The sequence below is a fragment of the Rhea pennata genome, chromosome 11 (genome assembly GCF_028389875.1).
Source record: "Rhea pennata isolate bPtePen1 chromosome 11, bPtePen1.pri, whole genome shotgun sequence".
Taxonomy (NCBI): domain Eukaryota; kingdom Metazoa; phylum Chordata; class Aves; order Rheiformes; family Rheidae; genus Rhea; species Rhea pennata.
In genome coordinates, this window is record NC_084673.1 from 12,910,000 (window position 1) to 12,925,167 (window position 15,168).

The window sequence follows — 15,168 nt, forward strand, 5'->3', positions numbered from 1 at the left end:
TGTAGAAAGTACCTTTCTGTTGGATGTGAGTCCAGCTTTGTGTAGGTTTATCTTCATCTTGTTTACAAAATTAACCAAACAAGTCAACATAACTGTGGCAAGCACATACAAAATCTGAATCAATCACAAGAATTTAATAGTCAATAAAAAATAGCCCTTGTTAGAACAAAAACCACTATGTGAAATGGATAAGGCAGTGTCAGAATAGATCTGATTGTTAGTCATTTGATTTTTGTATTCTTTAAGTTTGTAGCTGATGATTTGAGCAGAAAAAGAGAAATGTTCCTTGATCATCCTAGCTTTTCCTGTATGTAAACATGGGTCATAGCATAAGAACAGCAAGAAGCCAACTTAATCTGCAACAAACACTATTTTAGATATTGGCAATTTTTTTCCATCTGTAGGAGTAGAACTGTTGGAACAGACTGGTAGGAACTTTGTGGAAAATTTAAAGACGAGTTAGACAAACGTCTCAGGATGGTTTCGTTGAGCTTAATTCTTCCTCAGTGAAAGGACTAGACTTAGATAATCTCTGGAAGTTTCTGTCAGCCTTGTATTTCTCTGATTTTCTGATCAAAGTCATTTTGAGTAAATGCTGAGATTGGATTACATATTTCTGTCTAGTGTCGCAGTTATTTTAGAAAGGATTAAAAAACTCAGGAAGGGTAGAAAGTCAAAACCTTCAGCCAACCTCTGAAGCTAAAAAGAAGGTTTTCATATAAAAGTTTCTTTTGCATACTAATACTTTCAGTTTCTGATTCCTTCTGAAAGAGATGGCATTGCTCCTAATAGAAATAGGAAATTCTAGCAAATTCTCTTTTTCTTATTTGTATCATCCTATTACATCTTCATATATTTTCCTGAATTTGCCCTTAATATGGTTTGTTATTATCATGCCACTATATAATTGAAAATAGAGCACCAAATTAGTGTTCTCTTTTCCTCGTAATGCACCCTTTTCCCCCCTTTCTTTTAATTCTCTTATCTACCGATGCACCATTAGTAACACAACAACAGTTCAGTGGTAAAATGAGCTAGATACCATTTTACATCCTTTGAGTTCCACTGTACATGTAAATCTAGTGTTCTGCAAAAAAAGTCTCTTTTACAAAACCAAGACATCTGAATCCTCAACTGACAACTTGATGCAGGATTTTGTCATTGCATCTTGCTGTCATTTTTCTGCATCTGTCTCTTCAGATGTCTTCTATTCATCTGCTATACATTTCTATTTCTGAGGGAATGACTTGCATATATTATAAGCTGCTTCTCCATTTTGCTTATGTGGGATTTGCTTTCTTATTTGGGATTCTTGGCTGCCATTTCATTTTGAATATAGAGAATTTCTTTGCACTGTAATGTGGACAATGCAGATGCTTTTGTTAGTTACTCTAAGACTTGCAGTTCTCTCTCCAGTTCTTGTTCACTTTGGTTGTTTTAATATTTTCATACCCTACCACTTCTTGTAAACAGGGGATGTTCTTTATGCGTGTTACAACAAAGCTTTCTGGCAAGATGCTGAAGACATAAAAATGCAACAAACCTCTATGTCTCCTGTTTCAAGAAATTACAGAATTATTGTCCTCTCATTCTTGTGTTCCTGGATGCTAAGTTCAGGGCTTTCCTCTTCTGTGTAGCATGGAAGAGCAAAATGTACAAAGCTGCAAGCCAAGGAGAACATCTCCATGACCCTGTCAATTCCTGAGTTAATTTTGCAGTCCATAGTCTCCAGGCAGAGAACTACCTAATTTGAACATCTATCTCATCTGAATTTAAGTGGAGCTGTAATTGGACAGGACCACTGGCAGTCTCTCCATCGTTGTTATGGCTAGTGTGATTCCTGTGCAATGCTAGTAGCTAGTTAGCTTCTGAGAGGTCCGTGCTGCATGGGGAAAGTAGCTGCATGCAACACATCTCTTGCTGAGTTTTTCAGCTGCAGTCAGTGGAATGCTGTAAAACAGTGGCAACTCTGTCACTGCTTACTTTCCATGCCTAATTTCCTCCATAGAGAAAACATTCATTTGACACGCTTTTTGCATAGGAAGCATTGGTAATTAAGCAGCTAGAGATAAGTATTTAAACTTTTCTTCTGATTTTCCTTAGAGTTTAGAGTTAGGTCACTTGAGTTGGTTCTCAAGGTTACCCAAACCTTATCACAAAATCACTTTGACAGCAATACCACAGTCATGGTCAGCTGAGTATTTTTATAGTTAACACTACTCCAGCAGAGTATTTTCTGGTTCCAACACTTGCTAAAGGAAGTGAGTCACAAATTCATAGTGACTTCTGTGAGAGTTGAATCATATCCTTGCTGATCATAGCCTGAAGGCCTGACAGTTTCTAACTGCTACTGAAAACTCTTTTTTAAATGAACCCCCTTATGGGTGTGATGGCACTTCAGTTCATGAATCACGTGTATTATCTGTAATCACTCTCTTCAGTGTTGTGAAAACTGGTAATTATTTAGCTGAGAGCATAGCTAAAGATTTTAAAAGCAGTATTTAAGTCTTGTCCCTTAGCCTCTTAAAGTAGATAAGTAATACGATGAAATGGGACTGTACAGCCTAAACGGAGAGAAGGGCCTCTGCATTTCCTTCCAGATAAATACAGTTACTGCTGCTGATGTACCTGGAGTAACTCTGAATTTTCCAAATGGTTTCACCTGGGTAGTCAATAGAAATCAAGAGCAAAAGAGTTTTCAATAAATGTACAATATTTCATAGCATTATAGAATCATTAAGGTTGAAAGTGACCTCTGGAGATCATCTAGTCCAACCTCCCTGCTCAGCAGGGTCACCTAGAGCATGGTAGACAGGGTTGCATCCAGGCAGGCCTTGAAGTTCTCCAGAGAAGGAGACTCCACAACCTCTCTGGGCAACCTGTTCCAGTGCTCTGTCACTCGCACAGTGAAGAAATTCCCCCCTCACATTCAGGTGGAACTTCCTGTGCTTCAATTTCTGCCCATTGCCTCTTGTCCTGTCACATGGGACAACTGAAAAGAGTTTGTCCCCATCCCCTTGACACCCTCCCTTCAGGTACTTACACACATTGATCAGATCCCCCCTCAGTCTTCTCTTCCCCAGGCTGAACAGGCCCAGCTCTCGCAGCCGTTCCTCACAGGGCAGGTGCTCCAGCCCTCTGATCATCCTTGTAGCCCTCCGCTGGACTCTCTCCAGTAGCTCCATGTCTCTCTTGTCCTTGGGAGCCCAGAACTGGATGCAGTCCTTGAAATGAGGCCTCCCCAGGACTGAGCAGAGGGGCAGGATCACCTCCCTCGACCTGCTGGCAACACTCTTCCTAATGCACCCCAGGAGACCATTGGCCTTCTTGGCCACAAGGGCACATTACTGGCTCATGGTCAGCTTGTCATCCACCAGCACTCCCAGGTCCTTCTTTGCAGAGCTGCTCTCCAACAGGTCAGCCCTGAGCTTGTACTGGTGCCTAGGGTTATTTCTCCCTAGGTGCAGGACCCTGCACTTGCCCTTGTTGAACCTCATGAGGTTCCTCTCTGCCCAGCTCTCCAGCCTGTCCAGGTCTCTCTGAATGGCAGCACAGCCCTCAGGTGTATCAGCCACTTATTATGAAGTATGTTCAAATGTAGTTTAGTCATTTCCATCTCTGTGAGGCCAGGGCATGTGTTGATGCAAAATGCTCATAATGTCAGGCAAAATCACTGGCCTGTCCTTTAGAAATCAAACTGAAGAGACTATCCAGAAAGTGACTGAATCCCAGGATGATGTGAACTGCTTTTCAGAGATTACTGTTTCTCTATCCTGACTAAATAAAGATTCAAGGAGAACTATGCTCTATTTTAGGCCTCTGGTAGATGCCAAAAATTTAAGCAGAATCACAGTAGATACAGATCTTTTAAGAGTGGAGTGACTCATCATGACCTTATGCCTCAAGCATCACCTCCCACAGAGGTGAGGAGCCACATCCTTGGCTCCCTGGGGAGAATGGCTGATGTCAGTATGCCAGTCATGAAGGTCCCTGATGAACATCTAGCATGTCCATGCTGTGGAGTTAAGATGGGGAGAATGGCAGTATTAATAGAACATCTAAGGAGGGCCAGTGGTTGGTGAAGAATCCTGTGTCAGTGCTCTTGGCATGGGAGAAAGAATGAGAAATATCATAGTATTCCCTGCCACTTTCCAAGATGTCAGGGAGTTCTAGATGAACTCAGAAGTGAAGAGGGAGCCTCAGATGGGCCTCAGTGTATGTCAATGTGGAGAATGTGACTTAGAATTCAAGATGAAGCAGCCTTTCACAGCACAAGAGACTTGTGCTTCCTCAAGTTAGGAATGGGGAATAGATTGAGTTGCCTCATCCAAAGGAAAAGGGAATGAGAGGTATACATAAGAGCTGTTGGGCTGGGGAAGAGATGGTTCTGTTGTTAGAACAGAAGTATGAATACCTCCTTCCCATGAATGAGGTATATTGCTTGTTCAGAAAGAAGTGGGAGGAGGGTGGTCCCTTTCCATGGTGCTGGAATTGAGGAGAATTCTACATTCAAGAAATTGATCTTCCCCTGGGGAAGTTGAGAAGAACATGGCAGAAATGAACAAGAACTCCATTCCTGGGCCAGATAGCCTGTGCCTGAGGGACATTATAAAGAGGGACCCTTGGGGTAGCCAGCTGACCGAGTTGTTCAAGCTATGGCTTCTGACCAGGAAGATCCCAGGTGGCATCAAAGAATGTAGAACTATTTTAATACCAAAGTTCACTGATCTGTGAAACTTAAAGGACATTAACAGCTGGTAGATCATTACTATTATCAGGTCAGTAATCTTAAAGATTGTTTTCTCAGATCTTAACAGCACAGTTGTGACAGGCATGCCTAGTGAACAACTGCCAGAGAGGGTTTATTTCATCCCCAGGCAGTGCTGAAAATATTAAGAGCCTTCAGGTGTTAATTAAATATGCAAAGAAAGATCATAAGTCATTAGGGATTGTCTTCATGGACTTGGTGAAAGATGTTGATTCAGTCCAGCACCATCACATCTTTCAGGTCCTCAAGCGGAAAGGCATTGATTATCACAAAGTTGACATCTTTGTTGATACATATAACAACTGTGCAACATGGATGGAAGTTGGGGGGATGTGCTCAGAGAAGGTTAAGATCCTCACTGGGGTGAAACAGGGAGATCCCATGTCCTTGCTTCTGTTCAACCTCTCAATAGACCTATTATTATGTAGGTTGGAAGAAAGGAAAAGTGGATTCAAGTACTGAAATAGCTCGGTGTCATCACTGGTATTTGCACACAGTCTGGTCCTGTTAAGTGACTTGTGGGATGTCATGCAAAAGAACATTCAAGTGAAGAATTTTGTCATCTTGCTGGGCTGAAAGTGCAAGATGGAAAACGTCATGAGTTTTTTATTATGCCCACAGAAGACACTTACAGAAATAACATCTGTGACCTGTGAGAAATTGATGGGGCTGTATTGCGTATGATCAGGCCTTGTAGCTCTGAGAAGTACTTGGGCCTGGGTGTTGACCCATGAAGAGGTCTCTCCAGACCAGAGCTAAAAGAGAAGCTGAGCCCCTGGGTTAAGAGCATGAGGGCAGCCCTGTTAAAGCCACTCCAGAAAGCTGAAATCTTGAAGGTATGTGCAATCCTGTGACTGCTGTATGCAGCAGGTCACGTTGGTGTGAACGCTTCCATTCTCTCTGTATTCTCCTATCTCATTCTGCTATAGGAATGGTAGTGAAGAGCTAGCTTTGTTTACCTTCTAGTACATGCAATGCCATCTTGTATGCCAGTAGTAATGACAGTGGTCTTGAAATTGCACAGCTGGCAAGACAGATTCTAAATATTCAGGCTCATTGGCTGCATAGAATTGCTTACTCCATGGATAACATAATGAGAACTGTTGCCCTCGAAGAAGGGATCCAGAAGGAGTTTGAGAAGGTGTGGATTGCTGCTGGAGAGAGAGCGGATAAAATTCTATCAATTGCAGCTGAACTCCCAGTTACAGCTCCGACCACACTGGAAGATGGTAAGATGGTGTCTGAATGGGAAATTCCAGCTCCCTGGGTCATCTATCTTATCCCTAGCAAGAGGAAAAAGAGAATTAGGCCAATCTAAGACCTCAAGGTCACGATATTAAGAACTTTGAAAACAATAACATCAGTAATGATTGTCTGTGTTACTGGGGCATTTCCCACAGGAAATTACTAACAACAATACAGCTATGGGCCAGTGTCTATCCCAGTAGGGAGTATTTAGCGTGTGGATTGGGGGAAGGAGTGCTGAAGGGCTGCAGGAATTATCCAGTGGAGTGGGAAACTTGTTTGTATATAATTAGATACTGCCCTGCAGTCCAGGAGGCCTGGATCTGAAGCCCTAACATCCTGTGTGGCATGCTGTTAGAAGAGGCAAAAAGACTGGGGTGGGTGCTATATTTAAAACTCAACCTCAGAGATAACAACAGTGAACTCCTCAAGCCAGATTTGGTGGTGGTGAAGGGAATCCCAGGCAAAAGTAGTGGACGTCACTGTTTGCTATAAAAGCAAGTTATCATCTTTGGGTGACACAGCAGCAGAAAGAGTCCAAAAGTATCAATATCTGGAGGGACAAGTGAAAGAGATAACAAATCCCGAAGAAGTGAGGTTCCTAGGCTTCCTGGTTGGCACTCATGGGAAGCGATGTAAGGGCAATGATGCTCTCTCAGACCTTGGACTCTCCAGCAAGAGAGGACAATGAGACTGTTCTCATGGAGGTCTCTCCTATCCTCAGTGGACATTCTATACATCTTTACTGGTAAAGTTAGAATATTTAATTTCTTTAATTGGCTAAAATTATGCATGCGACTTTATTAATTCAGAGTCCTTATTCGTGAAGGCAACAGTAAAATTCTTCATGCAGATGATATGAGCTTGCTTAGTCTTCTGTACTGCTGAATTTTGCTTTTGCCTGGCTCCCTGGTGGTTAAGCCTTGTACACTGGGATGTGGGATATTGTCTGCAGTGCTGCTCATTGAATTTGACTGAGGGAACGAGGTACCTACCAAACCCAACTCGGAAAAGGTTTCATAGAAATGCTGTGTTTCACAGCATATGTGGCATAGCATCTCCGAGACCTCTGTCAGATTAGATCTAAATTGATTGACAGATTCAAAAGTTGTTATGGAAATGGGGAAAGAAGATGGCAGGCAGAGAAACTGTTAGATGCACAAAGTACGGTCATATGGAGTATGATTGTGTAGCTTGTTTTTATTTTAGAAAGGCTGGCTAAAAACAGGTTTGGAATTGCAGGAAAAATTCAGGATTCTAAGCAGCAGGACTGATCCCAAGTATATGAATAGAGACAGTGGAGGAAGTTCATAAAGGAATTAGAACAAAGCTACATAGTGTCACTTTTCAGTTTTCAGGCAGTATTTGAGCATCTCTGACCAGAAGGGGAAAGTCTTCCTTTCATATTGTTTTTTGCCCCCATCCCAGTCTCACCCACTGCCTCCTTCAGAAATTCATGTTACTGAGCAGCTCACTAAAAGCCTTTATGTCAATTTATATCTGTATGCAATACTTAAGAGGTTCATTATCTTTTAGTTTGAGATGAGAGGAAAGAAGATGCTTCAGGGGAATTGTATTTCTTTGATTTGCAATTCATATATCTTAAACAAAGTTGCAGTGAGGCATTGTATTTTAGGTTGAAAAAGCTTTGTGTTGTACTCGTAAGTGTACGAGAAGCAAAAATTATAGCAAATACATTTTCATTTCACAGTCTCTGCCAAAAGTTCAGTCATTATTTCTAACCTCAAAATTCAAAATAAATTCAAATACAAATACAATACACATCATTCAAAAATACAGTTGTATAACCTGTAGATTTTGCGCGTGTCAGTCCTAAAAAGCCTTGGTGCCCAGTCATAAGTCATACACTTACTGAACAGGAAGTCAGAATCTGTTCAAATGTTTTCCCTAAATTTGTGTTTTGGAAAAAAACACTGTGTTGTATTGATTCTCAGAACAGCGTACTGTACATGATAGAGGACCTGGCTGAGTGCTACCTTGCTTATCACTGTGAAATACCACTTTGCAATTAATAGGAAATTGCAGTAAAATCAATCTACTACACAGTAATCTGCATTGTGTTCCAGAGAAATACCTCGTTAGTTATATTGTACTCTAAAGGACTTTATAAAAGGAGAATAGTGCACCTTTGCTGGTAGTTCTTAATTTGTATATGTTCTTCATAATTTATCAGTATCACAAAAAATGAAATTGTAGGAATACTCTGAGCTCTGCTAATTTAAATTGTATATGTCTACATTGGAAGCCTGAATGACAAAGCAGTTGTGGAATAATGTAGAAAATGGGTAGAGGAGAGAGTAATAAAAGCATCTTCTAACTCAGACTTGACTAATTATTCATTTTTAATTTGGATGATGAATGTTGCCATTTTATTTGCAATGGTTTGGATCGTGTATTTCATAGATAGAAGAAATTTGTCATTGTTAATCTTTTTTAATAGATGTGGCATTAATTGAACGTTCAAAATGTACTGCAGATACTTTTAATTCTAAAAATAGCTACTGCTATTTATTTGTTTCAATCACTGATTTCCAAACTTCTGATCTAGCTGGCTGATGTGAGTTTGGAAAAGAAAAATTGTGTTAGGCATGATTTCTTCTTATACGTGGAGTGCAAATTCTTCAGACCTACTAGACCACCCTTTTCTGAATCTTTTTCAGTTGAGTAGGCTCATCTCATTTACTCTTATGCCATAGCAAGCTTTCCTTGCCCTAGAGATGGTACCAATTACATTCAGATTGTCTTTCTGCTATCAAAGCAGTATAAGGTGGCATTAGTCTTTATCTATGCTAAACTGTTACTGGTACAGTGTAGGAAATATGTACAAACATAATAAATTTGCTGTAAATATCCCAGTACAGCTGGAAGTAGACTGGTAAAAATAAAACAAGTCCTTGTGCTATCTAAATGATTCAATTCAGGAAACAGATTTCAGCTATATTGTTAGAAATCTCTTTGCTCTCTTTGAATAGAATCTCTATTATCCAATATCTCTTTTAAAAAAATGTAAATGAATTTTCCACGTTAAGGGGAATCATATCTAACGGGAATGTGTTTTAGTAAGACAAAACACTTCTGTTGTATATTTATCTAGCCACTGAGACTGAATGAATAAAATGAACTGATTTTATTTAATTTATCAAATGTTCAGACTTCTGTAATCATTTGTATTCTGCTAAGCATTGGAGAGCATCCTAATCTGGGGGGATAAATGTAGGCAACCTGAGAAACTCTGAGGAAACATCTTGAAATAGCTCTTGTGAAATGGTTGATCTGGACTGGTTCCCCATATAGGTGCTCTTTTTTCTTACTAACCTCTTGCATGGGAAAGGCTAACCTAAAGTGCCTGAAGTCACTCTTGTGGCATGTTGAGATGTCAGTGGAAGTCCAGACTTGCAAGCACAGTGAGTAATTGTGAAATAGCTATTCCTGAGAAATTTCTTGTGTCAGCGCTATAGTTTTGGAATCTTGGTTGTTGATTGCAGTAGATGAGAGAGATGTTCTTCACTAGAGTAAAAAATATTTGCACCAACAGCAAAGTTAAGCAGTGTATTCAAATTCAGGTCCTGCCTTAATCCAAACTCAGTTATTCTGTGAAAACAGATTCCAAGGCTTGAGAATACTGTATTGTTTTGAACCTCCTAGGCTTGGAAGAAATCAGGGGAGATTGGGAATGAAAGGACAAGTGTGCAGACTCCTAGGAGCTACTGTATCTCAGTATTCCAGGTCTGTTTCAGTAAATGCAATCCTGAAACTTGCACCCAGATTGTTTTCCAGAAACCTGTAGTTACTTTAAGTCAGAACTAGCAATTTGTATCAAAAAATATTTTCTTCCCACTCTAGTTTATTGACTAACCAGACTTATGCTGACAAAAGTGTGGTGAAGTGCCTTTGTCTTGTAACCAACCTAAACAAATTTTGTCATATTTTTTGCTGTACGCTGCCTTTATGCAGAGGAAATTTAGGTCCTGTGTTTGTGCCCACAAAGGCTGTTTTCCAGCCTTTGTGATAAAGGGCATTGTAATGATGGGACATGAAATTGTTCAAATACTGAACTGGCAAATATTGCGCTACTGGATAACAACCAAGATGCTCGAATTACAAGTTTGAAATATAGACCACAAGGAGGGATTTGAGTTCTTATTCTTTGTATCAAATTTTTATTATCCTTTTTAATAATAATTGTTGCTATTGTCTCACACAGTAAAACTGGTTTCATTGTGTTTCATCATATTTCACAGGTGAAATGTTTGCTCTATGTGACCGAGGAGGCTACTTGTTCACTGATAATCATAGGGTGGCGTTATGGGATCAGAGTGAAACACAAGTGGATTTTCCACCCCCTAAATCGTGGGGTTGGCAGGAAACCTTCTACAAATTACGAAAGATCAGAGGTTGCAATTATTCTAGAGAAAATTGATAAGAATATGCTATATTCTAGTTCTTTTTTTTTTTTTTTTTTTTTTTTTTTGGTCATTTCCCACCCCCAAATTGACTCTGTGCCAAGAAGTGTTTGCAATTCCCTGCTATGCTCAGTTTTTGGTCAGTTCAAACTTGATTCAGGTTGTTCAAACCTTTGAGAATAGGTTTGGAAATCAGGTTGTGCTGGTCAGCCTAGAAGTAATTGCGTCTTCCTGTGCCTGGTATAACTGTGTCTCTTTGGTAAAGCGCTCTGCTCAATGGGGAATGTTGGCTGCTTGAGGGTGGCTTAGGTCCAGAGGTGTTAATTCAAGTTCTCCTTAAAACTTGTGCTATTTTCCATTCCATCTAAATCCACATGAATATTGATTACTGGAACTGGGGAGTTAGATATGTCACCTCACTAGTGGCGTATGCCACTTGTGTGTGATTGGCTTTAGAAACGGGGGGTTTTGTCATGAGCCTGGTGAGCCGCCAGGGTCCGTTGAGCTATTTGTCCTTTCCGTATTGATTCCCAACTGTCAGTTTTCAGCCATTAAGAATAGGCTTTTTCTCATCCCCTCTTGATTCTGAAACTAGATAAATCATTAATTATTTCCTCACTTAGAACAGGAAGAATAGGTTAATTGCTTAATGAGACAGAAATAATAATTTAATAAAACTTAACATATCATTAAAACACAGTAAGGTTCACAGGTTCCCCTTAATTGTCAGTTTTTCCTATTAATTCTACAGATGCTTGCAAATACCACACCACATGAGTGGTGAGTTTCCATGGTACTTCATAGCAAACCAAAGTAATAGAGGAAAAAAGAGATTAAAAAGAGGGATTGTTTTTTGCTTGCTGCTGAAGAGTAGATTTTACTCTCTAACTGGATGATCTTTACTTACAGTAAACTCTATAAAATAATAATACTTAAGACCTGAGTTCTTGCTCAGCACCGCTAATGTCCCAGAAAATGCTCTTGGTTGTTGTGGGAATTAACTTTAAAGAAAGTTTTTCCAATCAGTCTGCTAAAATGTGCATCAAAGGTGGGGAGCGGAGGTAAACCACGTGTGGTTTATCAGCCAAGGCTGATGAAATGGCTAGCAATTAACTTAAAGTCAGATACAGCTCTTCAGATGCTGCTTTAACCTATTGAAATTCCTTTGTTATCTGTTTTGTTCTCACAATCTCACTCTGTGATTATGTGAGAATGTCAGCTTATTCTTTAAAGGTCCTAGCTCAAATGCTTCTTGGAAGAAAATTGAAAAAAAAAAATCTTTAAAGGCTCAAACAAAAAAGAATGAAAGTACTGCTTGATATTGTTTGTTAAAAATGTAGTATTTCATCATATTGAGAGATTTAATTCTTGTTTTTTTAACCCAGTTGTAACACTGGGAATTGCAACACTGCCTAGCAACTTTCTAAGCTACTTTTTTCCAGAGAAGTGACAAGAGAATTTGTTCATTACCTCCTTTTTTTTTTTCTTCCTCACCAAAGCAGGAAGGCAATGGGCAGAGAAATGAAAGAGCAAAGCATTTCAGTTGTGTTTCTGAATATTTAAGTTGCTGCAAAAGTATACCTTGCTGTATTCATTTCTAAGGAACATTGATTTACCCATTAATCTAGAAATGATCTGTTTCAGGAAAGGGACATTTATCTTTGTGTATAAAGACATGTCTATTCACAAGAAACTAAACTATTGTGCAGCAACATTCTAGAGAGTATTTAATTATTTTCTTTCAAGTTGGATGGATTTAACATAGGGAGTAATATACTCGAGTGTCCGTGAAATGTTTGTAGCCATCTATTCCCTGCTTTATAAAGAAAATGGTAAGAATTATTAGATCAATGTATGTTAAATACAGTGCAAAATTTTTCTTTGACACCTATGTGAATTTGAACAGCTGTATAGATACCAGTTAAGTTACTTCGGGTTTAAATTGTTGTAACTGGAAGCAGGCTTTGTCCAATAATCTTTTTAAGACCTACACACTCCTAACTTTTACTGAAGATAGTAGGCAATATTTTTTGTTTCTTTAAGGCTGTCTGTGCTGTTTCGGAAGTAAAAAGCAAAGATAGAGCTTTTCCATAAGCTCTGTTATCATGCTTCTGATTTAATGTTTCAAATGGGAATTAGAATGTAAAATCTTGGCTCCTGGAAGGAATTACCAACACTCTTGCTCATGTTGCCTGTGCCAGGATTTTCTCTATGACCGCGAACCCTCGTGAACTTCCACTTGTTGCAAGGCTTCCTGGTTCTCCTGGCACTAGGATGCAACACAGCGTGGCCTGTCAGCAGAGCTTCCTTTTTCTGCAGGACTGAGCAGTAATAAAATGAGAGCTTTCTTTTGCTTGTTTTCCTTGTGTTGGAAGATTTATTCCATTGTGATATGAGATTTTATTAAATATCAAGAGTTACACAAATGGAAACCTCTTTTGTTTAAAAGACAACAGTATTCTACATTTACAAGGCTTTCTGTATAATATGTTCACTTCAAAGGCCATCATATCATTATATCACAAACTGCTGGCTGTAAAGACTATTCACAGCTTTGGGAGTGTTCTTTTAAAAACTAGAACGATCCTCCGCTTCTTCCATGTGTTTACGGTAAGAAGGTCTCTATCAAGATCACAGGGAACACAGAATTGAATTTACAGTTTGTTGTTCTGGTTTGTTCCAGAAACGAATGCAACTTTCCCTCACATTTTATTACACAGTAATCCAAACATTATATTGCTTCTCAGTCTCTGATCATGGGATTTTAGCTACAGAACTGTTTTCATTCCCCCTCATGGGTGGTCTATCAGCATTGTAAAGGGAGACCATGACTGCAGAATACTCCTGTTAATGCCCTCTACAAGAGCTGTCACCAGTTTGGCTAGTTTTACTCTCTCTGTATGCAAAAGAGTAAGTTGTAAAGAGTAATGCTAACTAGCTGGAACTGAGAAGAATGGAGGATGAGTTGGATAATTTTCTTAGTGTTCAGATATTCTTTAATAGTGTGTTTGGTGTATGCATTTAAATATATTTTGATGTGAATTGGAAATTTTCTGTTTCTCTACTATTTTACGCTTTGATGATCATATATCATTCATATGGATAATAAGTGTTTTTGTATAAGTGCTTCTTTGCGCGCCCTTGAAATTAGAAAACTTTCCTGAAAGAACGTCTACTCATGTAGGGTTTATTTGTGATGCTATTTTTCTTCAAATGCATTTAGCTGCCAGAGGGCAGAGCACAGCGCGGGAAGATATGATAACCAGGTGTCAGGTCAGCAGCAGAGCCCGGGCTGACACGTGACCTTGACTGCCATTTACCTCTCTCCTGCCCTGTAGCGTTGGACAATTTTGATAATGAGATAATGGGGCTATGCATAAATATAGCAGCAGTCACAGTGAGGAGGGATTTCAGTGGGGGCCTCTGGGGCTAATGCAATTCAGACTGATAACATGAACAAACCTGACTTTCCAGAAAAAACAGAACAATGCAAAACAAAACAAAAACCCCTTGCTTCAGGCTTTGACAAAAGGTTCATTGCTCCCAAAAGAGTTACAAATGTCAGTCACAAAAGTGTCTGTATTTGGACACAAATCTAACCTTTTCCTTGTCGTTGGGTTATGTTGTAAAGAATTTGATCAACTCTGACATGCTACTGCTTACTTAGAATAATTTATATATTACTTACTAGAATATTTATATATACTTTTGTTTACTGTCAGAATTATGTTCTCCAGAAGTTTTTAATAAAACAGAATGTGCTTTCTTTACAGTGAGACTGAAGATATCTGGAATTAAAGAGTATCATCACATACTTATAAATAAAGTGAACATTTTGTGTCACAGAGTATTGCACGTTGGGATATTACCTGATATAGTAGTGTAAAATTAAATACACACATGTATGTGTGTGTGTGTGCAATATATATAAAATGTGTATATATACACATGTATGTGTGTGTATATGTATATATATACGCACAAGTATGTATACATGTGTGTGTATACATACACTTTTCAGATATAGTTAAAACTATACGTACATGTGTGTGTGTATATATACATACACACACACACTTTTGTTTAACTATGATAGCTGAAAAGCGTATACTCTGTCATGCGGTGTTCTTACAGACAAGAACTCTCCTCTTACAGGAGGCTGCAAATATAACCTGTCCAAATTTCTGTATACATCGTTGCATGCTAGTTATTCTTCAGTAATGCACCTCAGTGATCTGTGGCCATCTGAGTTCTGAATTCTTTATTTTAGATCATGGCAAGAGATTTTATTGGTAGATAGTAGGAGGAATTATAAAAGGACATATATAAGAGGAGTCAAGTGTGATGTGCTGTATCTTGCTATCCATTCTTCCCTAAAAAGTCTTACATGAAACTAAATATATTATTAATGGTCTGAACAAAAAGTCTGTTGAAGATGTTGGAGATGGGAGTGCTTCTCCCTTCAGTAGAGGGCACTGTGTATCACCCAACAACCGTGTGCTGTGGATGGACTGGAGTGTCAGTCATCATGCTGTATGTTCTATGTGGCGGTAGCATGGTATATATGTTATTTTTCTAGAAGGATAAATGGACAGGCAGATGCACAGTGTGTGTGGGGGGGTTATTATTAAATGTTGGCCCCAGGCTGATACTACTTTGGCTAGACTGTTGCCCGGTAACTTGGATGAGAATTAACTAAGTGACTTCTTTCAAGAGAAACTCGTCTCCCTG